Raw genomic sequence first — 26,559 nt, forward strand, 5'->3', positions numbered from 1 at the left:
TGACTGTGATGTGAGACAGACACTGAATGAGAAGTAATTAGCTCCCCCAAGAGGAACATGATCAGAGTCAGTGAGTGTGGTGAAGGCTAAAGGTTTAGAAGCAAGGAAGTCTTTAGGGGTGGAGCCTTTTCAGAAAATTTCCTCTGTGCCTTCAGTTTAGGAACAAGAGGCAATAAGAAGCTGATACACAGGACTGGACCAGATCTTGTTTGTACGGTCAAATATTAAACCGGTTAAGAACCAGATTGGTTCTGTTCTTACTCTAGTTCCACTGCTACAACAGAAAGGCCTACTTAGCAGAAACCAAGGAATGGGAACCTCTTCCTCCCCAAACCCCCCAAACTTAGTGCTTCTTTTCTCTGTAACTTACCCATCAGGTCATTCTCCTCCCCGTTATAATTTATAGCTCTTATCTCATTGAAACAACTCATCCCCGCTTGCTTCTCCCTGTGTACCCCTTCCTCCCTGGCAGACCCAGAGCACACTTCAGCCTCGCCTTCCCCAGTGGCTTTGCACAAAGGATCCATGCAGATGCTCCCAAGGCTCAGGGTCAGAAGCCTTTTTTGTCTGTAAGCCCCATCATCCTGTGCTCTTTTTGTTTTCCTTCCTAGTTTCTATTTGAACTCAGTAACAATTAAGGATTACATTCTTTGTGGCTCCAAAAGATAGAAAGGATTCATTTAGCAGCAAAGCATAATTTAGAGTGAAAGCTCTGGCTCTGGACCTGAAATGCAGAGCTTGGAAATAGCTGGCAGGGAGAAGTCATACTGCTACACTCTTTACGTCAAAGCCCGTTTGTAATCCTGTTTCTCTCAACCCACAAACCCCTGTCCTCCACTCCCCCGTCCATGGTTTCTTCTCATCTGTTTTGATTGTTCCTATGAACTGCTCCTTACATTGGAGGCAGCAGAAGAGCTGTCTTCAAAAGGCAAAAAATCACTATTAATCAAAATTACCATGGAAAATCCCTTAAATCTCACAGAAGGTACAACCCGGCACCATGATCACACTATCCATGAAACCATTTATATGACACTGAGAGTGAAGGTACTTGAGACAATTTGGAGTGGAATAACTGACAATTCAGAGAGAAAACATCAGATGGTTGAATCCCTTGCCTTTCTTTTTCCAGGGCCAGAAAGTTTAAGGAAGATAACGCACATGACAAAATTATGAAACACACACTGTAAGACACACACACTGTCCTAAAAATTCTTCTGTCCAGATGTCTGAGATCATGACATACACAAGCTCTGTCTCCCTCTACTTAGGAAACGTAGCTAAGTAGTCAAATATTTAAAACCAAACCAACCCATAGCTAAAATCAGATACTAATTCTTTACCTTTGTTTAAATAATAAAGGAGTAAAAGAATATTTAATATTAATTAACTCATGTGCAGTGCTAATAATGTCAATAATACCTACCAATTACTGAGTGCTTCCTACATGCCATGTTTCTGTAATCCTTTTTTTAAAAAAAGCCTCTAAAAGTCATTTTTAAGTCACAGCTGAGGAAACTAAGATATGGTGAAGACAGAAAACTCAGCCCTTCTCCTGGGTCATACAGCAAAAGAGCAACAGAGTTGGGATTTGAACTCAGGTTTGCCTTTAAAGTCTGTGCTGTAAATTAGCACACTTTATCGCCTCACCATAAATAACCTATTTCCTCACTGAAATGCTTTGAACTAAAACTAGGAAGATTCAATTTTTAGCTATTAGCGGCAAACATTCAGGAAATAAGAAAAAAATGGCCTTTGATAACAGGCTGACGCGTTATCCCTGGGGTCAACCACCACAGACTGGACAAACTTCCTCTAAAAATATCTCAGCTTCTTGTATCATGCCACTAAACACCAATTCAGTGGCCTAAAAATCCTTGTGTCAGGTATCTGAGATCATAACATGTACAAACTTTGTTTTCCCCTACTTATGCATCTTAGCTCTATGTTGAAATATTTAAAATTAAACCAACCAGTAACTAAAATCAGACATGAATTCTTCACTGGTGTGAAGAATTTAGCAAATTAGCATTTGCTAAAGGTGTAGAAGAATATTTAATATTAAATTATTTAATTCACATAAAAAATGAAACACCATGTCACTAAAAACACCCAAGAAACACCATTCTGCTCCACTCAGAAAAGTCAAGAATTCTAATCTTGTTCTGCAGATTAACTGGTAGTACTGGAAACCTGATTCTGCCAAGACACAAATCCACTGTAGACTGAGTGCATTATGCCCACCATAGTCAGTCTGTATGACCCATTCAGGGACCCAGTACAGTGTGTATCCTTGATCATGTACTTGGTCCTAGTTTAGAAAAGTATAAAGTAAATTAGAAACTCATTTTTTAAAAAAAATCCCAAAGTAGATCAGAAATTTGCCAAAACCAAACTCTCAGAAACCATTTTAAAAGAAAAAACAGTTCCTAGTGTGTTCTCCTAAATTCACTTCATTCCTCTTAGGTCAGATTTTTAGAAAAATAAAATCCTAAAAAGACTAGAACTGATTACATTCATAAGTCTGGTTCAAATTTCACTCATTACTGCAAAATTATACATCTAACCAGCAGACATCTTCTAATATAAAATTCAGTATTTTAGAGTCATTAAAGATACTGGAGCACCAAAAGACATCAGATCGGGAAAATAAGGCAAAAAGAAATGGACTGTTTATACCAACAAGATATGCCACATCTTATCAGTAAATTATCTTTCTAGTCTACCCGAAGGTGTCAGCTTCAAATGAAGTTCAACACTCATTAAGTCAAACTATATACTAGTGAAGTAGCTCAGTTGTGTCTGACTCTACAGACTGGTGGGCTGTAGCCTACCAGGCTCCTCCCTCCATGGGATTCTCCAAGGAAGAATACTGGAGTGGGTTGCCATTTCTTTCTCCAAAACTATATATTAGGCACTGTGAAAGGTATAAAGCTGAAACAAAACATACTAATACCTCCTGAAGATTTTATAATTTAATGAGATAGACTACACGTACATTAAAAAATCTCTGCATACGATGCTTTTCTTCATCTAACACTACTAAGAAGGTGTTGAAAAAGTTAAAGATTTCTAAGATTCAAATGTGTATCAAACAAATCTCGCTTATTGTGCCAAGGAATCAAAGAGCATTATTTGCTTTTTCCTTTCTGCTCATAAAGGCCTTGGCAGTCACCACAACTTTGTTTTCCTTAGTGTCTTACGTTGGTTTATTTTCTTTTCTCTCTTCATATAATAAGATATATCTTTGGGGGATTTCCTGTTCTGCTCTTAGTTTTTTTCTGCTGCTATTGCTGGGGGGCCCTTCCCAACCTATGGCAGTATGCTTCGTGTTTGCTGGAGAGACCCTCCAGTTTCTTCTCTGTGCCTTTTTATCAGAGATCTGGAAACAATCACTGAGTGCATCTCTGCAGAGGGAGACTGGCTCTGAAAATTTCCAACCTAACTATTCAAAATTAATTACCTTCATGACGTCTACCTTCAGAGACGCTTATCAGGAAAGTAAAAGACAGCCCTTATGATTGCCCCTCATGATTCCAACTCCTCCAATCCCATTGTTACTATCTTTGAGTACAGAAAACAGTAGTAAGACAGACTTTGGATTGAAAGCAAAAGAAACAACGCTAAAAAATACGGCAGATTTTAAGGCATGAAAGTGCTATGCGAAGGCCCGCGGCGGGTGTTGACGCGATGTGATTTCTGCCCAGTGCTCTGAATGTCAAAGTGAAGAAATTCAATGAAGCGCGGGTAAACGGCGGGAGTAACTATGACTCTCTTAAGGTAGCCAAATGCCTCGTCATCTAATTAGTGACGCGCATGAATGGATGAATGACGGGATGGGGAATACATGTAAATCCATGGCTGATTCATGTCAATGTATGACAAAAACCACTACAATATTGTAAAGTAATTAGCCTCCAACTAATAAAAATAAATGAAGAAAAAAAGTGCTAGCAATAGATGATTAATGGGGAGTCAATGGCATTAACATTAGGACAAAATTATCAACATTTTGCACCAGCTGAAATGAAGGTCTTTATGAGCACCCTATAGAGACTCTCCTTGGTAGTCACATGTGTCTGAATAGCTAGAGTTTACTTTGCTTTTATTAATCCTTGTCTCTGAAATTTAAAATGTGCTTTTAATTTTTATCTCCTGAATTTTGGTAGATGATACCGGTCTTGTAGAGCCAATCAACATCATCTATCTATCTACATATATATACACATCAGTTTCTCCTGGAGGAAAAAACCCACCATAAAATAGGGGCTAGAGAGTAACCAAAGGCTACCTGACCAGATTAATCATAAACCTAGACCACTGAACCTGAATTTTCTTCAAACACTTCCTGCCTTTTGTTTCAACAGAACTACACCTTCAAGGTTAACTGCAGTCTCCCTGAGCAACAGACCAGCCCACCCAGACTGGAAGTCACTCATTCCTAATCTAAAGCTCTTTATTTAGTTATCTGTACTGCTTCACTTGAGAGCATGCTGTTATAGACAGTCCAACAATACACAATGCATTCCTACAACGACAACTCTGTAGATATACAACACGCTCAATTCACTGTGAAATTCTAAAAGGGGATTTTTCATCAAATTTTCAGGAAGAAATAGGATGGAAAGCAAAAATGAAACGCAACTCAAACCTTAAAAAAATCCTTAGAGGTTGGGTTCTCCTTCAAAGAATAAAGGTACAAAGCGAGGTGGGGAAGGTTACTGTTTCTCCGCCTCCAGAGTCAAAAATTTCCGAAGCAGGGAACTCTCGACATTGTCCCCCCCTGCCCCCCAGCTCGAGGGGAACGGAGCATCCAGGGAAGGCTCAGGGTCACAGAGTGGGGGATGGGAGGAACCCGAGTTGGGGAAGGCCGATTCGAATCGTCCGTAGAGCTGGCTGTCTAGGTTGGGTCTTTGATTTTTGCATCGTCCCATCTCTCTTATTTTTGAAAACACTGATTTTTATCTTATGGGTGAAATTATCTCTGGTCCCTCCCTTGCGAGCAAGGACAGGTGTTGGAAGAGATGTCTGGCCTCCTAGGGGTACAAAATGGGGGTGGGGGCAGCAGTCTAAAGAATGGGAGCCTGTACGCCTTCTCGCAAGGTTGAGGGGCTAGGTGAGGGACCTTTTAAATGAGGGGCATCAGGAAATCGGCCCCTTCTGGGAAGCTGGGCTTGACGGGGGACAATAAGTAGCTGCGAGCACCCTCGAAGGATGAGGAGCCGCCTCCTCAGGGAATACCGGGAGGTAGAAGAGACGGCCCCGCCCCCTCAGGGGATGGGCGCGAGTGGCAGTTGGGACGGTGGCGGGAGGACACCGGTGGTTCTACCCCTGTTTTTCTTTCGAGAACCTGGCCTCCCATTCGCCGTCAAGCCCCGGCGCCAACGGCTCCTACCTTTTCCCGGCGCTCAAGGTTCCTCTCCCTGCCGCCTCCGCCACCCTCTCCATCCACAGCCCCTCGAGGCCCCGCCCCTCAACAGCCAGGCGGGGGCACTGGCATTCGGCAGAGCCAATGGCCTCCTCGCCTCTCCAGGCCAGCCACCAATCCGCGCCGGCTGGAGGAGGGGCTTCTCCAATGTCATTTAGGCTCCTCCCGGGGCCCCAAGATCCCTTTTGTTTGGGGAGAGCCAAGCTGGGATTGAGCTCGCGTCACTTCCGGGAGGAAACGCAGTTCTGCCCGGGCTCGGGGGTGGGCTTGCGCCCCTCCGGGCCCGGATTCTGCAACTTTCCACCTTCTATGGGCTTTCTGGACCAGATGGTGGCGAGTGCTTCGTGTGTACCCTCGTGGTACTGCAAGCTCAGGAATGGGTTTCGGGGGTCCTGACTGATTGGGCGCATTAACGTTTCATCCAAAATGTTAAATGAAGTGCGCTCTGGTGTTTAGAAAACCTGTTGTCGAAAACCTGGTAACGTGGCTTGCCTGCTTCCCGCCCCTCCTTTTTTTTTTTGGCGGGGGCGGGGGCGGGGGACCAAGCGTATGCTAGAGACAAGGGAGCAAAGATGAAAAACCCAGAGACCCCTCTTTTCACATTATATTTGGAAGAGAATAGTAGCTTCTGGAGTCCCTGGAACCCCTGGAGTGGGGACTCCGTCTAGCTTTCCAACCCGACTTCCTTCCCAGGTAGAAATCGAATGAATAAAATTTCTGTGTGTCAATGTCTTTTACGCTGTTTTCCAAATGAGAATTTTTGTGTCTTTGGCCCCATTGTACTGGAGCTGCCGCAGCACCGCTGGGACAAAGGACAGCGGAGGATGCAAGGAATGTCTGTACCTCGTGAACACAGGAATGCAGATCTCGCTGGCGGCAGCAAGCCCTTGTTAGTCGCTAAGTCATGTCCGACTCTTCTGCGACTCAATGGGCCCGCCAGGCATTTTTGTCCAGGGACTTTTCCAGGCAAGAATGCTGGAGTGGGTTGCCATTTCCTTCTCCAAGGCATCTTCCTGACCCAGGGATGGAACCTGCATCTCCTGCAGTGCAGGTGGATTCTTTACCGCTGAGCCACCTGGGAAGCCCCGCAGCAAGCCCTCCAGCACCAAATAACCCAGAGAAGGGAGAGGGCATATCCCTTCCTGAGGTCAAAGTTTCTGGATATCTTTTCCCAGTTCACATGTTCCAGTTCAACTGGTTAAAAGAACAATAATCACACTGTTTTAAATAAAATATAATACATGCTTACAATTGTTTATAATACATAATATGAATTAATTTCAATATATTATTTCCAATATTAACAATTATTATTAAGCAAGGCAGTACTGGGGGCTCCTACTCACCTAGGCAGACTGTCTCAAGACAGATCCAGCTCTGTCCTCATGCCGTTTGCAGCCAGGTGGAGGGATGCAGTCAGTCTGCAAACATAGGGAAGTTCGAAAGAAGTAAACTAGTGTTAATGTCATTTTGTTGTGTAAGTGCTCAGTCAGCTCTGACGCTTTTCCAACTGCATGGATTGTAGCCCACCAGGCTCCTTTGTCCATGGGATTTTCCGGGCAAGAATACTGGAGTGGGTTGCCATTTCCTCCTCCAGGGGATCTTCCTGACCCAGGGATCAAACCCATGTCTCTTGCATTGGCAGGTGGATTCTTTACCACTGAGACACCTGGGAAGCCCTATTAATGCCATTCAGTTCAGTCACTCAGTTGTGTCCCACTCTTTGTGACCCCATGGACTGCAGCATGCCAGGCTTCCCTGCCCATCACCAACTCCTGGAGCTGCTCAAACTCATGTCCATCGAGTTGGTGATGCCATCCAACCATCTCATCTTCTGTCGTCCCCTTTCCCTGCCTTCACTCTTTCCCAGCATCAGGGTCTTTTCAAATGAGTCAGTTCTTTGCATCAGGTGGCCAAAGTATTGGAGTTTCAGCTTCAGCATCAGTCCTGCCAATGAATATTCAGGACTGATTTCCTTTAGGATGGACTGGTTTGATCTCCTTGCAATCCAAGGGACTCTCAAGAGTCTTCTCCAACACCACAGTTCAAAAGCATCAATTCTTTGGCGCTCAGCTTTCTTTATAGTCCAACTCTCACATCCATACATGACTACTGGAAAAAAACATAGCTTTGACTAGATGGACCTTTGTTGGCAAAGTAATGTCTCTGTTTTTTAATAAGATGTCTAGGTTGCCATTCCTGCAAGTTATTTCCATATAATGATATTTAATCTTCACACAGGAGACATGAATTTGATTCCTGGGTCGGGAAGATCCCCCAGAGAAGGGAACAACTACCCACTCCAGTATTCTTGCCTGGAGAATTTCATGGACAGAGAAGCCTGGTGGGCTACAGTCCATGAGGTCGCAAAGAGTCGAACACAACTGAGCAGGCACGCACACATACATACCAAATGTAAAACCTTTCCTAACCTGTAAGATAGACCATTGGTGCCTATTTACAGAGAAGAGAGAAATTCAGAAAAATCAAGTAAAGCCATAGAACGAGTAAATGGAAAACAAAGAACTTCCGACAAGGATGTGGATTCCAACTCTGTGCTATATTCTGCTCCCTATGCGCTCGGCTCTCAAGAGGAGGGCTGGTTCAGAGTGGGTCTGGATGACTTCAAACCAGCATCAGAAACAGAAATGGGCTCCATGTCTCCCTCTATTGACTGCTGGCTTGAGAATGTCCTCTGTACGTATATATGAAGGACCAGAGAACTGTACCGAAGGGCTCAACAGCAGCTCAGGTGCTTCTGAAGTAACAAATAGGAAATACAGAACTTCAGAAAGACATCATTTCCTGTGTCCTGAAAGGCAAGATGAAGGGCCAGGGACATAGTAGGTGTTCAACAAATACTGACTTCACTTGAAAAAAAAAGTCTGGAATGGTTAAAAACACAGAGTTTAAGTGCTGGACTAGGTCCACGAATTTGAAACATTCCATTTCCTCCTCCGCCCTTTTGCCCTGCCTTATGGGTGTGCAATGAGGAAGTGCCTCATTGCCCGACAGTGAGGCAGATGTAGGAGAACAGGCTATTTTCTGCTGGCTTCTGAGTCACTCTAAGAGTTGTCCCAGTGAATCAGCTCGCCCCTCCTCCCCTCCTTCCCTTTGTTAACCCACCACTACCCATTCTACTCCCAGGCTGACCTGGCACCTACTTCCTTCATAGCAACTGGCGGCTCCCCAGATTTTCTGAGCTCCTGCTGACTTTCCTCTGAGTGTGGGAGGACCCAGCAAGAATGAGATCATCCCTGCCTTGTAGGATTGAGTCCTGAGGGTATTCAGATTATTATCCCTTTAATTCATCACCCCTGGAGCTAGTGCATGGCCGGAGCCTGTGAATTTGAAGTTCAGTGATTCTTCAACTGGATAAAATGTGTAAATAAATTTAGAGTCAGGCACACAGGTGTACAAAGAGGTAGAAAGTGGGTTTGTAATAATTTCCTAAAGTTGCATAACACAACATACAATTTTTATATCTATTATTGTATCAACTTGCCAGTAGTATTTATTAAAAGCCTACTGTGTGTCAGGTAACAATTTAGTAAGAAGCACTAAAGATTATAGTGTGTGTTAATTTTTCTCCAAATGAGTAAACCTCCTAGGTAGGTGTACTATGAATGTTTATTGCTGGTTTGGGGGAGGCAATGATAGAGTAAAAGAGGGAGAAACTGGAAATTTAAAAGAAAAATTTGTGACTTCTGCTGGAGTTCTCCGTCACAAACTGTAGTTTCTTAGGGCTGCTGTAACAAACTGACCTATAAACGGGGTGATTTAAAATAACAGAGATGTATCTCTCTCAGTCAGGAGGCTAGGAGTCTGAAATTAAGGTTTTGACAAGGTTGGTTCCTTGGTGAGGGGTGTTGGTGGGAGTGGGCTTATGGAGGGTCACACTGCTCTCCTAGCTTATGAGGGTTCCTGGCAATCCTTGGCTTGTAGCTGAATCGCGTTATTCTCTGCCTCTATCTTCACATGGCATTTTCCCCTCCGTGACTTAATGTCTCTATATGTCTTCTCCTCTTCTAAGGATAACAGTCATACTGGATTTAGAACTCATCCTAATCTAGGATCCTAACCTCATCTTACCTCATTATATCTGCAAATATCTCATTTCAAAGAAAGTTCACATTCTGAGGATTTGAGAGGGCAGGGATGGGAAACATTCAAACGGGTATGCAAAACTACTTCACAAAGTAACACCCCCCACTTATCTCCATTTAGCTTCACTGGTAATAGCATGAAATTAGCGACCTAATTCCTAAAGATCTTTCAGTTCTATAATTATATGATAATTATATATGCTAGAAGCATTTCTCAAGCCTTTACTATATGGCAGGCACTATGAAATTGCTTCAGAGTACATCTCATTTAACCCTTAAAAGAATTCCAGGAACGAGAAGTGAATATTCCTATTTTACAGATAAGGAAATTGAGGCACAAAGAGGTCCATGGTCATGGAATTCATAAGAGATGAACATGGAATATTTACTCAGACCTGACTCCTAAGTCCACCCTCATAATTACTATGCTCTATCATCTCTCTGTCATACTAGATGGGTTAGGAAGACAGGGAATGCAATGAATATTTTAAAATTTGATTTTTAGAATACTTGGAGCTGAACAGCAATCTTCTGGGGAAGGCAAGAGAGAAGAGAACAGTGGGTGGCAAGTGAAAACTTAGTAGGGAAGAGGCAAGATATTGGCACTTACCTGAGCCTTAGTTTCCTCATTTCTTAAATGGAATCATAGTTCCTTCAAGTGGTTGTGACTATCCAAGTGAGATGATGGGCATGAAAGTATTTGGTAAATTCTATGAGGGATGGTAAACTATTTGGAGATCTTGCTCAAGCTCTTTCTCCTCTCTGGGCCCCAAGCCCTGCAGCTGAACATCTAAGGGTTGGTTGACCATCTGGGGCTCTATAAGTCTCCTTCTAGCTGTGACCCACTGAGACTTACTAAGATGCTGGGTGAGCTAGATGTGAAAGTTGGAGTGACTGGGAAAAGTGACCTGGCGTGTCTCTTCCTACCTGCTGGTTCCTTATGAGCCCCCATCTGGCTTCTCCAGGAGGGGATCCTGAGGTTGCAGAATAGAAGCCTGAGAGAGCTCTTTCTGCCGGGACCAGGCTTAAGTGGGAAGGCTGGTGTGCTGTCTCCACGACTCCCTACGTTTTCTCCCATTACTTGTTCCCACAAAGGCCTTTCTGAGTAGTCCTTAGGGTTGCCTTCCACCTAGGATCGCCCGACCCGCTAGAGCGCAGGAGAAGCGGAGAAGTTTCCGGGCGTGGCCCTCACTGTCTTCTCGATCTTATTGTGCCCCCTAGTGCTGGGCGACGAGTCCTGCAGTTGTCGGCTTCCCTCTCGGCCGTCCGCGCGCACTCCGCGGAGCGCCTCCCTCGATGGTTTTTCCTTCCAAGGGCGTGGGCTGAGAGCGCAGCAGGTGGGGGGCTCCAAGGGCCAGCAGTCGGGAAAAACCCCCTTCAGGGGCAGATTCTTCTGGTTTTTAGCTAAGTGTTGGGGCCAGCTTGACTGTGCGAGAGCCAGGAAACTCTTACCTTGGACTTCACAGGGGGAGGTTGGGAAAGAAAAAGAATCTAATATTCTGGGTCTCCTATGTACCAGGCACTGTACCAGGTGCTTCACATATATTACATGTAATATAAAGTAATCCTTACATATATAATCCATCTATTCCTTTGAGACCATTTTAGGAGGTAATTATTATTACTTCTCATGTTTCACGTGAAAGCAAGTTTAGGCACTTCCTTGGTGGTCCAGTGGTTAAGAATCCACCTTCCGACACAGGTTTGATCCCCGGTCAGGGAACCAAGAGCCCACGCACATGACGTGGGGCAACTAAGCCCATGTCACAACCACGGAGTCCGGGCGCCGCAACAAAAGATCCTGTGTGCTGCAACTAAGACCCGACACAGCCAAAAATAAATTCATCTTAAAAAAGAGAAAGAAAGCAAGTTCAGGGAAGTTACGTGTCTTGCCAAAGGTCACATAACAATATGATGATAATGACATCAACCGGTTATTTAGTGCCTACTTCACACCAGGCACATTATTTCTTTTCATCCTCCCAGCAAATCTTAAAAAAAAAAATCATGATAACTTATTGATGAGATCACTGAGATTTAGGTAGTTTAAGAAAGGGGTCACTGAGGAGCTTGCCTGAGACCAAATAGTAGGTCCTCTGGTCTTCAATGCCAGCTCTTTCCATTCCACCATTGCCTCATGGAGCTGTGGGTGGTAGAAGTGGACTGAGCCCAGCACCATGTGATTCACCGTTCTTTCCATTACTGGCACTGCCTCAGCCCTTCCCCAGGACCAGGAAACTAGGGCCATGTGGTGTTTTTGGATCTCCAGATCCATAGATAGGCTCCTGACATAGGATGGCAATGAAAAATCCAAGGCCATAGGCCGTTGGATCCTAGGACAGTTTGCTTGGAGAGACACATAACAGGGCAGCTCCCTGGGAACCACACAACAGTATTGCTGTTAGGGGCCTTGGGAAGAGCACCCAGAGGACCCTGAGTCCTGTCTCCCTCATCCTCTGTGGAATTCACATGTTCCCCTAAAGCTGAAGGGCCTAGATGGGGTATACACAGCTCACTGAGGGGTAAAAAGGGAAGGTAAATGGGGTACAATCTAGCCCGGATAGAAAATTCCTGGAAATAGATGAGAAAAATCATGGAGTTCCCAAATCACCCACCAAATTTCCCAAAGATCTGAGTCAATTTAAACCCCTCCCCAGTGTTCTTGCCTGGAGAATCCCAGGGACGGCGGAGCCTGGTGGGCTGCCGTCTGTGGGGTCGCACAGAGTCGGACACGACTGAAGCGACTCAGCAGCAGCAGCAGCTTCACCCCCAAAACACAGATTAGTCATAGGTCCCTGGAAGAATACTGTGTGTCCCTTTGGATAAATCTCAAGTTTTCATTTTCATTCTAATCTTTGAAATTATTAAATTATAATTGAGAAGCACATACCTGATGATGAGTTGATGTTATGTATGATGAGATTCATGTTTTGGTTGTTATTTCCAAGTGTTCATGCAGACTCATGGTGGGCAGCGGGCAGGAGCTATCAACTGGCTACTGATTTTTATTGGTAAGTTGACTTATTTCATTAACGGTTAACTTCCCCCACCCCCCACCCCCTTCCAACCGTTCCCTTTTCTGTCTCCCTTCCTGTTTCTCCTCTGCCCCAGGTAACTTCTTCCCTAATAGTCTGGGGCCAGACCCCCTTCTGTCTCTTTTGGCTCCTCAGACAAAGCACTGGGCTGAGTAGCCTTGCCAGAGGGACTGAAGCTGGCTGGAAGGCTGGTCTTCCTTCCTGTCCTCCTTGTTCCCCCTTCTTCCTCACACATGGCCCGACATTAAGCAGTAAATAATTTCTGTGCTATGCTATAAACAGAGCTTCGGCTCAGCCGGGCTTCTCTCTGGTTTCAATCTGATGAAAGCCAATTACACATTCCCTTTCGTCTGTTATTTCAGCTGAGGCACCACAGAGTTGGCTGAATGGGTTCTTGTTGCTTACAAAAGGGAGAAATATGTGTAGGAAAAGTAATGACCTGGTTATGGCTGCACCATCATTTCTAGGCAATTTCCTAGAGGAGCCCTTTGGGGGAACCTGGTGCTAGAAGCTTCTATGCCCTGGTTTCTTGCTTCATGACATCTGCTGGTCCCTGGCAGGGTCTAGTCTGCCCTGAAAAAAGTGACCAGGAGATCCAGGGTACCTGCCCCATTGGGAGGAATCTGTACATTTCTCATCTCCTTTTCTTTTTCTGCCTTCCCCTTTATTTCTAAAACTATCCTTGAGTACCTGTTGTCATTACCACAAGAAATAACACACCATTCCAGACCTCAGGGCACTCACAGTCTTGAGGGGAGGTAGATTTGTATAACTAGTTGACTCAAGTTCTTCTTTCCATTGCCACACTTTCCAAATAAAATAACTCAACCCACTGTATTACATCATAATCAGGACTTCTCCAGATGTAAAGGACAGAAGTTCCATCCAAACTAGCAAAGGTAGTTTTTATTGGCTCATGTGATAAAAACATCCAGAATTAGACTGCCTTCACGTGAGGCTTGATCTGGCTCCTCAAAAGCGTCACCAGAACCAGGCTGCTCTCTTGGGAGTGTTCAACTTTACTTTTGTAGAGTTGGTTCTGTTTTCAGACATGCCTTTTTCCTCAACTGGCAATAAACATAGGAGTTCCAGCTTCATATCCAGTCATATTCAATAGGAAAGAGCATCTCCTTTGTCCTCAGAAGTCTGAGGAAAGTCCCACTCTGTCTTCTTGGTTCTGCTTAGACCATGTATTCAACTCTGAATCCGATCACTGTGGGCAGGGCATGTGCTGCTTTGGTTGGCTAGATGTGCTCTGTGTAGAACCACGCATTAAGTGTGGGGGAAAGCTATAACCACAGGCGAACATGCATTCATTCATCCATTTATTACCAAAAAAAATGGGCATGAATATTTCAGAAGCAAATCGTGTTTATTACACATTTGAGCATTTGTCTCACATTTGCTCTTGGGACCTTTTGAGCTGCAGCTGATTCTCTAACCTTGGCCTGGACTTTCCTTGCTGCTGATCATTGTCAGAAAGTCTGGAATGGCTGTCCTTTGTTGTCCAAAGCATTACTAACAAAAGATTGTTGTGTGCAGCAGCTGTTCACTGAGGATTTGGGGGCCTTGTGTGGTATGGGCAGTGTTAAAAAGGTTTTTAAAGATTTGAGGTTCTCAGATTTGAAGGTATATCAGAAATACCTGAGGGTCTTGATAAACCACAGATTGCTGGGCCCTAACTCAAGAGTGTCGACAAAAATATACACTGGCTCTGGTATGCCAGGTGCTAAGGTTACAATGATGGCCAAACTACCTGCTGTAAAATTCTTCTTTCTTATGCAGAGTGATTTAATTACTTACTGCAAGCCTTTCTCATCTCAGTTCTATCCAGGGGACCCTCAATTTTCATAGTCAGATAAGCCCATGAAGATATTTTCTCTAACAGAGGAATCTATTTGTACTGTCCTTGGAGGTCAACTGATTCAAACTGCAGCAGCTTCTGTGATAATATTTCATTTATTTTCCTACTGCTTAGGCAAATAGGGAATGTTGTGAGTGAAGTATGATGCTCAAGGTACTAACTAGGTGTAGCTTTCAAGGCACAAAAGGGAGTAGAACCTTCCACAAGGTTGACTCCCGGGTAGCATTGTGGAAAGTGAATAACTTGAGAGCCAGACACACTAGCTGTGTGGCCTGGGCATGTCATTAACTACTTTGAGTTTCAAATCCCTTATTATAAATTGAGAAATAATATTGTGTTTCACAGGGTTGTAGTAAAGAAGAAGCCAGATAACGGGAGTTTTATTGATAATTTTTCTCCTTGCCACCTATCTATCACCAAGACCTGTCAAATTTTTTTTTTAAAGACCTGTCAATTTTTCCTCCTGAATACTTCAACTTCATAACTTCTATTCCTACCTCCATCACCATCTTGGTCTGTCCATCACCTTGTTTCTTCAGGGCAGTGGCAGTCTTCTATGTGGTCTTCTAGCCTTCATTCTTGCCCCCTCCAGTCCATTCTCCACACAGCATGCTGTGCAGATCTTAGGAAAACATAATCTGATCATGTCACAACCCTTCCTCTCAATGAAAACTATTCAGTGATCTTAGGATAGCTCTGTTCACAAAGCCCTCATTACTTGGCTTCTGCTTCTCTCTCCAGAATCATCTAGATCCTCTAGATATATAATGTGTATAATTACACATTCTAGATGAATCATCTAGAATCCTCATTGCTCTCTATGCCCTGGACAACTGGGGACAAAAACTCTCCTTGAGCAAACTTTGGTCAGGCTTTAGTTTAAGTCTTGACATTGGTCACTCACTCTCACCCTTTGGCCATGCTGGGCCTGCACAGCCCAGTTTTAGCAAGAATCCTGCTAAGTGAGTCCATATCCTTCGTATCTGATGAAATGCTTCATCCTTCACCTTTGATCTTTAGTCCTTGGCCTGCCTTCAGCAGGAATCCTGTTAAGTCAGTTTAGCAAGAATCCCCCATCCTTGATGTCTCTGCTTAGTGATTTTCTAACCACTGAGTCCCTCACTCTGCTTTGGGGCTATAAATCCCTTTTCCTCCGTTTGATTTTGGAGTTGAAACTGATCTCTCTTCCCTGTTGCCGTAGCCTTGACACTTTCCTAGTAGTCCTGAGGGAAGTCTTCTCTACCATTTTAACAAGTGTCAGAGTTAATTTTTTTCTTCAGTGATGGCCGCTTTTCTGTTCCTCAGAGTCTTCACTAATGTTACTGTGTGTTCTTGGACTGTTCTTTCAACCCTCTACCTCTTTCAATCCTCAGACCTTATCTCAATGCCACCTTATCAGGAAAGTTTCCTTAGCCCAACAGAGTAAGTTCTAATGTTTTGCCTTCGTAGCATGTGTTATGATTTGTAATTATACACTTGAGCAGTTATTTTGATTAGTGTGGCTTTTCACAAGCCTTTTGTATGCTCCATGAGGACAGAACTCACCTCTATTTTGCTCATGATTCTTATCTCCAATATCTCAACACAGTACCTGGTACACAGTAGGTGTGTTCTATGAATGTTTATTGATTGAATGAATGAATGAATGAATGAAAGTGCACTGTTTATAAAAAGTGCTCTATAAATCAGTTTCTCCTAGTATCCAACTGTGGTAATAATCCTGAGTTCCTTGGTGGAAAATAAAGGCTTTTATGACCTATTTCAACCCACTGCAAACCCTCTTAGGGAAAACCTAGGTTCATACCCTTGGAGGTACCTGGAAAGTCCAGAAACTTCAGGTGAACCTCCTGAAAAGTCCACTTAGGATGATTACCCAGTAAGTAAAATGATTTACTCACTTTTTAATCCTTAATTCCTGGAACAGTGCCTGGGCCCTGGGAATTAATCAAATAAATGATCTTGAAGTTGAGGAAGTATCCAAAAGGGACTCACTGACCCATTTGGGTGGTCTCAGGAATACTAATAATCCACTTGAGACAGATGGTCTCCTACATGGATGCTAATGGAGATGAATGCTAGTTCTGCCCTGATGGCTGCCAGCCAAGCAGAAAATGCCATCAGGAATGAAGCCCATGAGGGGCTTCTTTAGGTGATTTTAGTACCATAAAACAGGAAAATGGTAATATAAACTTAGTGAGATTTCTTAACTATTTCTATTACAGCCATCTGTTTTCCTATAATATTTAAAAATTTAAAAATTTTATTTATTTTTGGCTGCCCTGGGTCTTCGTTGCTGCTCGAGAGCTTTCTCCAGTTGCGGTGAGTGGGGGATACTCTCTAGTTATGGTCTGTGAGCTTCTCATTGTGGTGGCTTCTCTTGTTGAAGAGCGTGGGCTCTAGAGCGTGTGGGCTTCAGTAGTTGCAGTGCATGGGCTTGATTGCCCCGCTGCACGTGGAGTCTTCCCAGGCCAGGGATCGAACCTGGGTCCCCTGCACTGTCAGGAGGATTCTTAACCACCGGACCACCAGGGAGGTCCTCTCCTCTAGCATTTATCAGCAGAACCGGGCAGGATTAGGGAGGGAGAGGACTCAGTAAGAAAGCAGGGAATTGGGTCTCTGATCTGGAACCTGACCCCACTCCCACCTCCCCCACTCTCTGCTTTCCTTTAATGCCAGGCTTTTTGAGACCCATCCTCACTTTCTATCCTTCCATCAATCATTATAGTCTCACTCATGCCTCACTGTGCAACTGCTCCGCTAAGATTTCCAATGACCATCTTGTTGACGAACCATGTGGTTGTGTCCGGGCCTTAACTGTGCTCCCTGCAGACGCCGTTCTCCTTCCCTTGGTGTCTATGATGACATCATCCTTTCTTCATTGGTTTCCTACCTCTCCTTCCCATTCTTTTTATGGCCATTTCTTTCTCTTCCCACGTTATACACTGACCTCGGTGAGCCATCTAATCTGATGTTTCAGTTACCACCTCTGCTTGGAGGAGTCTCAAATAAATGCATGACTCAAGCTCCAGACTCAGATAGAATAGGTCACCTCCATGGCATTCACCCTCCCTTCCTCCCAGTCACCTCATCCTACTAACCATGAAGTGTTGTCCGTTCTGCTTCCCTAATCCACCCTGTCTCTCCGCATTTCCTATCACTACCTTAGTTCAAGCTGCCTTCACCTCTGCTATGGATCCTGGAAGCAGCCTTCTGTCTGGGTTTCCTGCGTCTGCTCTGCCTCTTCCTCCTTCAATTCGTTTCTACATGGCAACCATAGTAATTTTTTTCTAAAGTGAAAGTTTGAACGGGTCACTTCTCTGCTTAAGTTCCTCTAGTATTCTTGCCTGGGAAATCCCATGGACAGAGAAACCTGGTGGGCTACAGTCTATGGGGTCGTAAGAGTCGGACATGACTGAGTGAGCAAACCACCCCTGCTTGAGTTCCTAGAAAGTCAAGAGTTTCCCATTACCTTCATGATAAAGTGTAAATGTGAGTATGACATCCCTTTTTGGTCCAGCCTCTGCTTACTTGCATTTTCAGCTCCAACTTTTGCTGCTGCCCTGGCCCCAGGCAGTATTAGACCTCTGTTGAACTATTTGAATTCTCTTACTTTATCTCTTTGGCCTTAGGCCTCTTTGCTGTGCTGTCTGCCTGCATTGCCTTTTCTTGGTTCTTCCAGTCCAGCTAACTTACTCTTTCTTTAGGACTCTTCTCAGATGTCACTTCCTCCAGGAAGCTTTCTGTGATCTCTTAAGGCCAGATTTAGATGCCGTGTACCGCGCCCACCTACTCCCTTCTATTTGTTCTCAATACACTCTGTACTCCCATCCTTTTATTTGTGTCTGTGTTTCCCATTACTAACAGTTCCTTGAAAGCAGGGAGTCTGCCTGGTGCATGGGGTATTTGTAGTTTGTCACATAGTGTCTGCACATAGTTGGCATGAATAATATTTATCAAATGAAAGAGCAAGTGATTTCTTAAAGCTTTGTCATAGCTTGCCTACTATTGTGGTTAAGAACAAGGACATTGATGCCAGCCTGGATGGGAGGGGACTTGGGGGAGAAAGGATGCATATGTATGTATAGCTGAGTCTCGTCACTATTCACTGGAACTACCACAACATTGTTAATCGGCTATACCCCAATACAGAATAAAAAGTTTTGTTTTAAAAAATAAGTAAAAGAAGCCAAACATCTCTAGAACAACAACAGAAAAAGGACATTGAAGCCAGACTGCCTCGGTTCAAATCCTGGCTCAGACACTGACTCTCTGTGCGACCTTGGGCAAGTTACTCAACCTCACTATGTCTTGGCTTCATTATTTTAAAAATGTTTCTTAGCTCATAGAATTGCTTTCAGAGTTAAATATGGTAACGTTTATATGCTTGATAAAAAGTAAGTAAATACCATATCAATAGAATAGCTTATTCTACTATATGACCGCACATGGATAATTTTGAGAGTAAAAAAGATACTATTAATCATGATATTAGGACAGGTGTAAACAGGACTGTCCTATGCAAACAGGGATGTTTAGTCACCTTACATACAAGGGCTCATTAGATAAGTAAACGATGTCTTCATTTTTGTTGGTTTTGTTTCTCTCTGTCCGTTGTCTTCTAGTGATGAGCAAACTCTTCCCACCATAAAAGCCCTGTGTTTATCTTCAGGGACAACAGGGAAAGGAAGGAGCGGCACAGTGTCCTAGGGGATTGAGTTTGTAGCGCAGCATTAAAGAAATGGAAATGAAGTGAAATTCTTAGGGTGGGGGTGCAGGAGTAAAAGAGAGCCTCCCCATACCCCACTGAGGCCTGTGGACTTGACAGAGGGTCCGTGTGCTCTCCTGATGCTGGTGTGATTTGACGGGGTCCAGCCTTTCCCAGAGCCTTGTCTGTGAGTGAGGCACTCTGCGCTGACCCTGCTTGACATGCATTTGCTGTTTGCTCCCTGAGTTTGCCGTTTCCTCTCAAAATGTTTCAGAAGCATGTGGTTCCATTTGCTTCCCCAGCAGGGAGGTTTTTTTTTTTTTTTTTTTTTTTATTACCTTGAAGTAGTGGTTTTTATGAACTGGGATAAACACCTGGTGGGCAGGAGTTTTATCTCATGGTCCTTCCAATTTGAATTCCATTATTTCTCCTGATTACCTGGGGAGGGGAAAAATATATTTTCTAAACACAGTGTTCCTTTTTCTAGTTTCCCTGACAGATGCATCATCAGATAAGAGCACCTCTGCAGATGAGTGCATTTGCCTGGAATACCAATGGCACACAGTTCTCTGGGTGACTGTGGCACTCGAGGAAGCGGGGAGGGGAGAACATGTTTCCTTATCTTGATATAAAGCCTGTCAGTCTGAGGAGGTGCCATTCAGAAATGCATGCCACCTCCGTTGTCCCTCCCTCTCCCTCTAGGGAGAGTGGAGGTGGGAGTGGGGAGTGGGAGGAGAAGGCACTCACGTTTAGTGACACTTCCTATGTTCCAGGCAGTGGTAACCTTCCATTCCATTAATACTCAGAGCAACCTTAAAATAGATATTAGTCTTTCTCCTTCATGGAAAAGGAAAGTGAAATTCAAAGACTAAAAAGAACATGCTAAAGATATATCAGCAGTAGGCAGGGATTTGAATCTGCCTCTATCTGGTTCCAAATGCATGCCTTTTCTATTTAATGCCTATGAGGCCCCGAGAGCATGAGAATTCGCTTAGTGTCTCACAGTCAGCCAAGAAGAAGGTTATATCTTTCTAGCTTCCCAGTGGGAGGGAAAGGCAGGATTAGGCAAAGCATGTTGGTTGTGTGCTTAATTAATATAGAAGAGGGAGATCTAAAGGAGTTTTTGACTGTTAGTAATTCCATCTTTCATTCATTCAACATACGCAGTGCTTACTGTGTGTCTAGCAGTGTATCAACTTATTTGAAGAATATAGTAGAACTGCCCAGGTGGCGCTAGTGGTCAAGAACCCGCCTCCCAATGCAGGAGATAGAAGAGATGTGGGTTTGATCCCTGGGTCGAGAAGATTTCCCTGGAGGAGGGCATGGCAACCTACTCCATTATTCTTGCCTGGAGAATCCCATCATCAGAGGAGCCTCATGGGCTACAGTCCATAGGTTCACAAAGAGTTGGCTACAACTGAAATAAATTAGCATGAAGCAGAACACAGCATTGTAAATCAACTATATGTCAATAAAATAAATTAAAAAAGGATATAGTAGAAAAGGCAGTCTTGAGGTTGTGTGTAGCAATCTTAGTTTTGGACATGGTGAGCTTAAGATATAGGTTTTTTATTATTTGGATATACCTGTCTGGTGTTCTAGGGGGAGGTCTGTGCAAGAAATATAGATTTGAGAATGATGGTAAAATAAGTGGTAGTTATACCATTAGCAGTGAGGGAACTACCTAGGGTTATAAGAGAGACAAGTGCATGGAATGGAGGATGGAAACCTGAGGGAATCTGTGTTTCAAAGGCAAACCAAATGAAGAGTTCACAAAGAAGATTCAGTAGGGCTATTCAGAAATGTAAACAGAGGATCAGGAGAGAGATGAATTGATTTTGTTTTTCTATTTCCTTTTAAAAAGAAACTACCTATTGAGGTGTAATTTACATATGACCAATGCACTCATTTAGAGTGTACAGTTCCCAGAGATACGCCACCATCAGATGCTACCACGTCAGCAAACAGCAGGGAGTTCTGGTGAAATTTTGACAAATGTAAACACTCATGGGACCTCTACCCCAGCCAGGATATAGAATATTCCCATCTTATTAAGATTCCCTTGTGTCCCTCGCCAGGTATTCCCCTGCACTCCCTGTCCTAAGCGACCACTGGTCTGATTTCTATCATCATAGATTAGTTTTGCCTATTTTAGAATTTCATTCAATGTAGTCATGCAGTATTTACTTAAAAAAATTTTTTTTTAATTTTAAAATTATTTATTTATTTAGCTGTGCCGAGTCTTAGTTGTGGCATAAGGGGTCTTTAATTTTCACTTGCCATGGCGTGGGTGATCTTTAGTTGTCGTTTGTGGGATCCAGTTCCTTGACCAGGGATTGAACCCCAGTCCCCTCCCTGCCTTGGGACCCTGGAGTCAGCCTCTGGACCACCAGAAAAGTCCCAGTACCTACTTTTTTGTATCCTGTTTCATCAGTGTTGCTGCAGTAACTTGTTCCTGTTTATTTCTAAAGTAAGATTTCACTGTATGAATATACCATGATTTGCTTTTCCACTCACCTGTTGGTGGATATTTGAGTTATTTCTAGTTAGGGACTATTAGGAATGAAGTGCTATGAATATTTGTGTACAAATTTTTGTGTGTAAATATATATATATATGTATATATATTTTTCACTTGCATATATATATATATATTTCACTGTCAAGTGTTTAGTGTATGTTTAAGAGAAATTACCTACTTCTTTCCAGAGTGGTTATATAATTTTACTCTCTAATCAGTAATATATGAGATTTCTACATGCTCCATATTCTTACCACAATTGGTATTGTTACTATATTTAATTTTTAGCAACACTATTAAGTGTGTAGTAGTATCTAACTGTGGTTTTAATTTGCACTTTTCTGACAACTAATGATTGAACATTTTATGTGCTTCTTGGTCATCCTTTGGGTCTATTTCTGGTCTATTTCATTTGTGTATTTGTCTATTTTAATGCCAATATCATATTATATTGATTTTTATACTTATAATAAATCTTCAAGCCAAGTTATTTAAGTCTTCCAACTTCTTTTTAAGTAATGGTTTGGCTACTTTAGATCCTTTGAACCTTCACATAAAATTTAAAATCACTTATTAATTTCTACAAAATAGAGCCTCCTGGAATTTTTATTTGAATTATATTGAATCTATCATTTTGGAGAGAGTTGACAGTGATATTATACCTTTCAGTCCATTTCTTTAGGTATTAATTTCTCTCAATAGTGTTTTCTAGTTTTCCGTGTATGAATTTTACATATATTTTGTTAAATTTATCCCTTCTCACTTTATGCTTTGATGAAATTTTATGAAGTGTTTTAGATTCATGTTTCTTGTGCTTGAGGTTCACTGAGATTTTTGAGTCTGTGGACTTATTTCCATAAATTTTTGAAAGATTTTGGTTATTATTTCTTCAATTTTTTTTCTGACTTCTCTTGTCTTTTTTCCTTTGGGGTCCAACTGCATATATAATAGGTTATTTGAAGTTGTCTCACTAATACTCTGGTGGTTTTTTAAAATCTATTTTCTTTTTGTGTTTATTTTGTAAATTTTCTGTTGCTCTCTCTTGAAGTTCACTAATCTTTAATTTTCCAGTGTCTAATGTGATGTTATTCATCTAAATGATTTTCATTTTTATCTTTGGAAGTTCTATTTGAGTCTTTTATATCTTTCATGTTTTCACTTAATATGCTTAATCTTTCCTTTACCTTGCTTAACATATGGAATATAGTTTTACCAACTGTAATGTCTTTGTCTACTAATTCTATCATCTATGTCAGTTTTCATTGATTATTTTTTCTCTTTATTATGGATTGAATTTTCCTGCTTATTTGTGTCTTATAATTTTTTATTGGATTCCAGACATTGTGTATTTTACCTTGTTGGGTACTGGATGTTTTTGTATTTCTACAACTATAATTGAGCTTTATTCTGTGATGTAGTTTTTTGGAAATTATTTGGTCCTTTTTAGGCTTGCTTTGTTAGGCATGACCAGAACTGTTTTTAATCCACAGCTAATACTGCCCACAAATGAAGCAATACCCTTGTGAATATTCTACCTGATGACCTGTAAATTAGGAAGTTTTCCATTCTTTTTGGGAGATGAATCCTGAGGATTGCCCCCACCCTCACTCCTTTCAGGTGTTTTCTTTTCCTTCAGCTTTGAGTGGTTTTCTCATATGAACGTACTGATCAGCACTAGGCCAAAGACTTGAGGGAGACCCTTTATGGATCTCTGGGGGTCTCTTTCAATGCAGCTCCCTCATCTCTGATGCTTTCCCTTGTGAATTCTAGCTGCATTGATCTTCTTGGATTCCTAGCATGATCTCCTAAACTGAGGGAGACTTTTGAGCTACGTCTGGGTTTCCCCTTCTAGCGCTCAAACTTGGAGACCCATTCCTGTCGCTGAGGACATCATAGGGCTCATTTTGGTTTTTTTTCTCTCTCTTATGGACCACTGCCTGTGCTGTCTGATCCCTAGTGTCTGAAAACTGTTGTTACATATATTTTGTCTAATGTTTTAGTTATTTCAGGTAGGAGAATAAATGTTGTCTTTGTTACTCCATCTTGATCAGAATTAGAAGTCTTGATGCTAATTTAAATGGCATTAAAATTAGAAAAATTTTTTTCAATTTTTTTATAGTCTAGAGAAAAACAATTGATTTCTTATATTTGACCTTGTGTCATGTAATCTTGCTCAATTCACTTATTAGTTTTCACATTTTGAAGTGTAGATTCCATAAGAATTTCTATATACACAATCATGTCATCTGTGAATAGAGAAAATTTTACTTTCTCCTTTGCAGACTGTATGTGTTCTTTCTCTTCCCCCACACCAACCTTCTACTGCTATCCTAGGAATTCTATTACAATGAGTATGACTGGTATAATTTCTTCCTTCTGTGAAGCTGTTTGACCTGGTGCTTTCTTTGTGGAAAGTTTTTAAACTAAAAATTCAATTTATTTAATAGATAAAGGACTATTTAGATTTTCTATTTCTTTTGTGTCACCTTCAGTAATTTGTCTCTCAAATAGTTTGCATACTTCATATCCCCCCTTTTCAGATTTATTGAGGTTAAAGATATTTCATATCATTTTAGTATCTATAAAATTTTCAGTGGTTTCCTCTATTATTCTTGAAATTAGCAATTTGTGCTTCTTTTTATCTTAATTTATCTAGATAGAGATTAATTTGCTATATTGCCAAATTCTACAATCTCAGTGACTTACAGCAACATACATTTATTTCATGTTTATGGCTTTGTAAATTGGCTCTGGCATCTCAGATCCAGGCTGTGAATTGTGTTAATGTCTATTCCATGTGTTTCTCATTCTGGGCTCAAGTTGATGGAGAAAAGGCTACCTTGGGCATTTTCTTTGTATGGTTGAGGGCTGGAGTGCAAGAAGGCAAATAGAAGAGTCTCTCTTGGGAACTGACCAATTGTCAGTTCAATTCACATGTCATTGGCCAGTGCAAGGCCCCGGCTAAGCCCAAAGTAAAGCGGAGCAGGGAAGTGTACTCTACCCACAGTGAACCATGGCAAAGTTGGAAGCGGGGAAAATTTTGAGCCAATAATATAATCTACCATAAAGAATGTCACAGAATGGAAGGAAAGAGGGAATTGTAACCAGTGTAAAGTGCTTAAATGTTAAATTAGAAAGGATAAGAAAAAACAATATCCTCTCAGTTTCATCCATGAGTCTGGCTATAGCAATTTCTGTGGATAGTGGTAGTTAGAGCCAGGTCAGTATTCTTGCCTGGAGAATCCCATGGACAGAGCCTGGTTGGCTATGTTCCACAGGGTTGCAAAGAGTCGGACACGACTGAAGCAATTCAGCATGCACGCATGTAGTAGAAAAATGAGTGAAAGGAATACGAAAGAGAGAAAACAATGAGTGCGGACTATATTTTCTAGAAGCTTTGCTTAGAAGGAAAGGAGAAAGATTGTCATAACTAGTGGGGAGCACAGTGATTGGAGATGTGCGTGTGTATGTTTAGTTGGTAATACTTGCACATATTCATAGGTTGAGTGATAGAAGATGGTAAAGCAAGGGAAGTGGAAGATACCAGTTATTAATATGTCACTTACCAAACTATTGCTTCTCTGCTCCAAATACACTCTTCATTGCCTGCTCTGTAGAAATGGAGCTGGACCTTATCATGAATGTAAGCCTTTCTCCTTTGTCAGCTGGCATAAGGTTAAGATATGTCAGTGCAGGGCATGGAGGGCATACCTGGAGGAAAGGGCTTCTCTACCTGCTTCCTGTGAGCTCTTTGCAGGCTCTTGGGGCAGAGCACAGCAGCATAAGGTGACCGGCTACGAGAGTGGTCTCCAGCCACATACATAGGGTAGCCAGTAGTACATGGTTCCTCCCCGTGGGCAGCTTCCTCAGCATACCAGAGTGTGGCTTTCTAGTACACCATCCTTACAGGTATTTTCCTAGCAAGCTTTGCAGGGCAGCACCTTCCTAGGGATGTCCTTTTGCATTGTAGATGACTTCCTGGGCAGTGTGTGGTGGGTGGCCTCGCAAGCGCTACAGCACAGACCTTCTATGTTGATGGCTTTCTTAGGTACCCCAGAGTGTGGCTTCTTGGTGAGTTCTGTTGGCACAACATCTCTGCCGTCCAGTGGGTCAAGGCCTCACCCTTTCCAACATAGGTTAGATATCAGCTGAGAGGGCAGAGCCTCTTCGGATTTTCTGTCTCAGTCCTAGAGGTAGAGGCTGCTCCCTATATTGGGTATTTATGTATCTTTTTGAGTTCTTTCTTTCTCTTTAGAAGATAAACCCTTGTTATAGCTAGTAATTCTTTAAGTTAAAATCCCTCTGTTTAAATTAGGGTTTGTATTCTGTCTCCAGTAGTCATGTATAGATGTGAGAGTTGGACCATAAAGAAGGCTGAGTGCTGAAGAATTGATGCTTTCAAACTGTGGTGTTGAAGAAGAACTCTTGAGAGTCCTTTGGACAGCAAGGAGATCAAACCAGTCAATCCTAAAGGAAATTAACCCTGAATATTCATTGGAAGGATTGATGCTGAAGCTGAAGCTCCAATACTTTGGCCACCTGATGCGAAGAGCCAACTCATTGGAAAAGACCCTGATGCTGGGAAAGATTGAGGGCAGGAGGAGAAGAGGGTGACAGAGGATGAGATGGTTGGATGGCATCACCGACTCAATGGATGTGAGTTTGAGCAAACTCTGGGAGATGGTGAAGGACAGGGAAGCCTGGTGTGCTGCAGTCCATGGGGTCGCAAAGAGCCGGACACGACTGAGCAACTGAACCACAAGTCTCCTCGACTCTGACTGAGATGCTGATAAAAGAAGGGAATAGAAACTTCAGAGGTGTGGTGGGGCGGGGGACAGAAGAGAATTTAGGCCCAGCCAGAAAGGCTGACTCTGAACAGGGAGAGGGGCCACCTCTGACC

At 42.7% G+C, this 26,559-nt stretch overlaps 1 protein-coding gene across 5 annotated transcripts in view; it reads right to left on the bottom strand.

Annotated features, from left to right (window-relative positions):
- CTTNBP2NL (CTTNBP2 N-terminal like) overlaps nucleotides 1-13,397 on the bottom strand; it is a 57,110-nt gene extending 43,713 nt beyond the window's left edge. Inside the window, exons 1-3 of one of the 5 annotated variants that reach the window (XM_020871504.2) lie at nucleotides 13,314-13,397; nucleotides 12,425-12,532; nucleotides 6,775-6,849 (exon numbers count right to left, since the gene is read on the bottom strand). The gene's annotated coding sequence lies outside the window, so the exon portion shown is untranslated. Of the gene's footprint in view, nucleotides 1-5,395; nucleotides 5,485-6,774; nucleotides 6,850-12,424; nucleotides 12,533-13,259 lie in introns of those variants that run through there. The other 4 variants (XM_020871501.2, XM_020871500.2, XM_020871499.2 and 1 more) reach the window with 4 other exon arrangements.
- Nucleotides 13,398-26,559: the final 13,162 nt, after the last annotated feature.

This window comes from Odocoileus virginianus, unplaced genomic scaffold, assembly GCF_023699985.2.
Source record: "Odocoileus virginianus isolate 20LAN1187 ecotype Illinois unplaced genomic scaffold, Ovbor_1.2 Unplaced_Contig_8, whole genome shotgun sequence".
Lineage (NCBI taxonomy): Eukaryota > Metazoa > Chordata > Mammalia > Artiodactyla > Cervidae > Odocoileus > Odocoileus virginianus.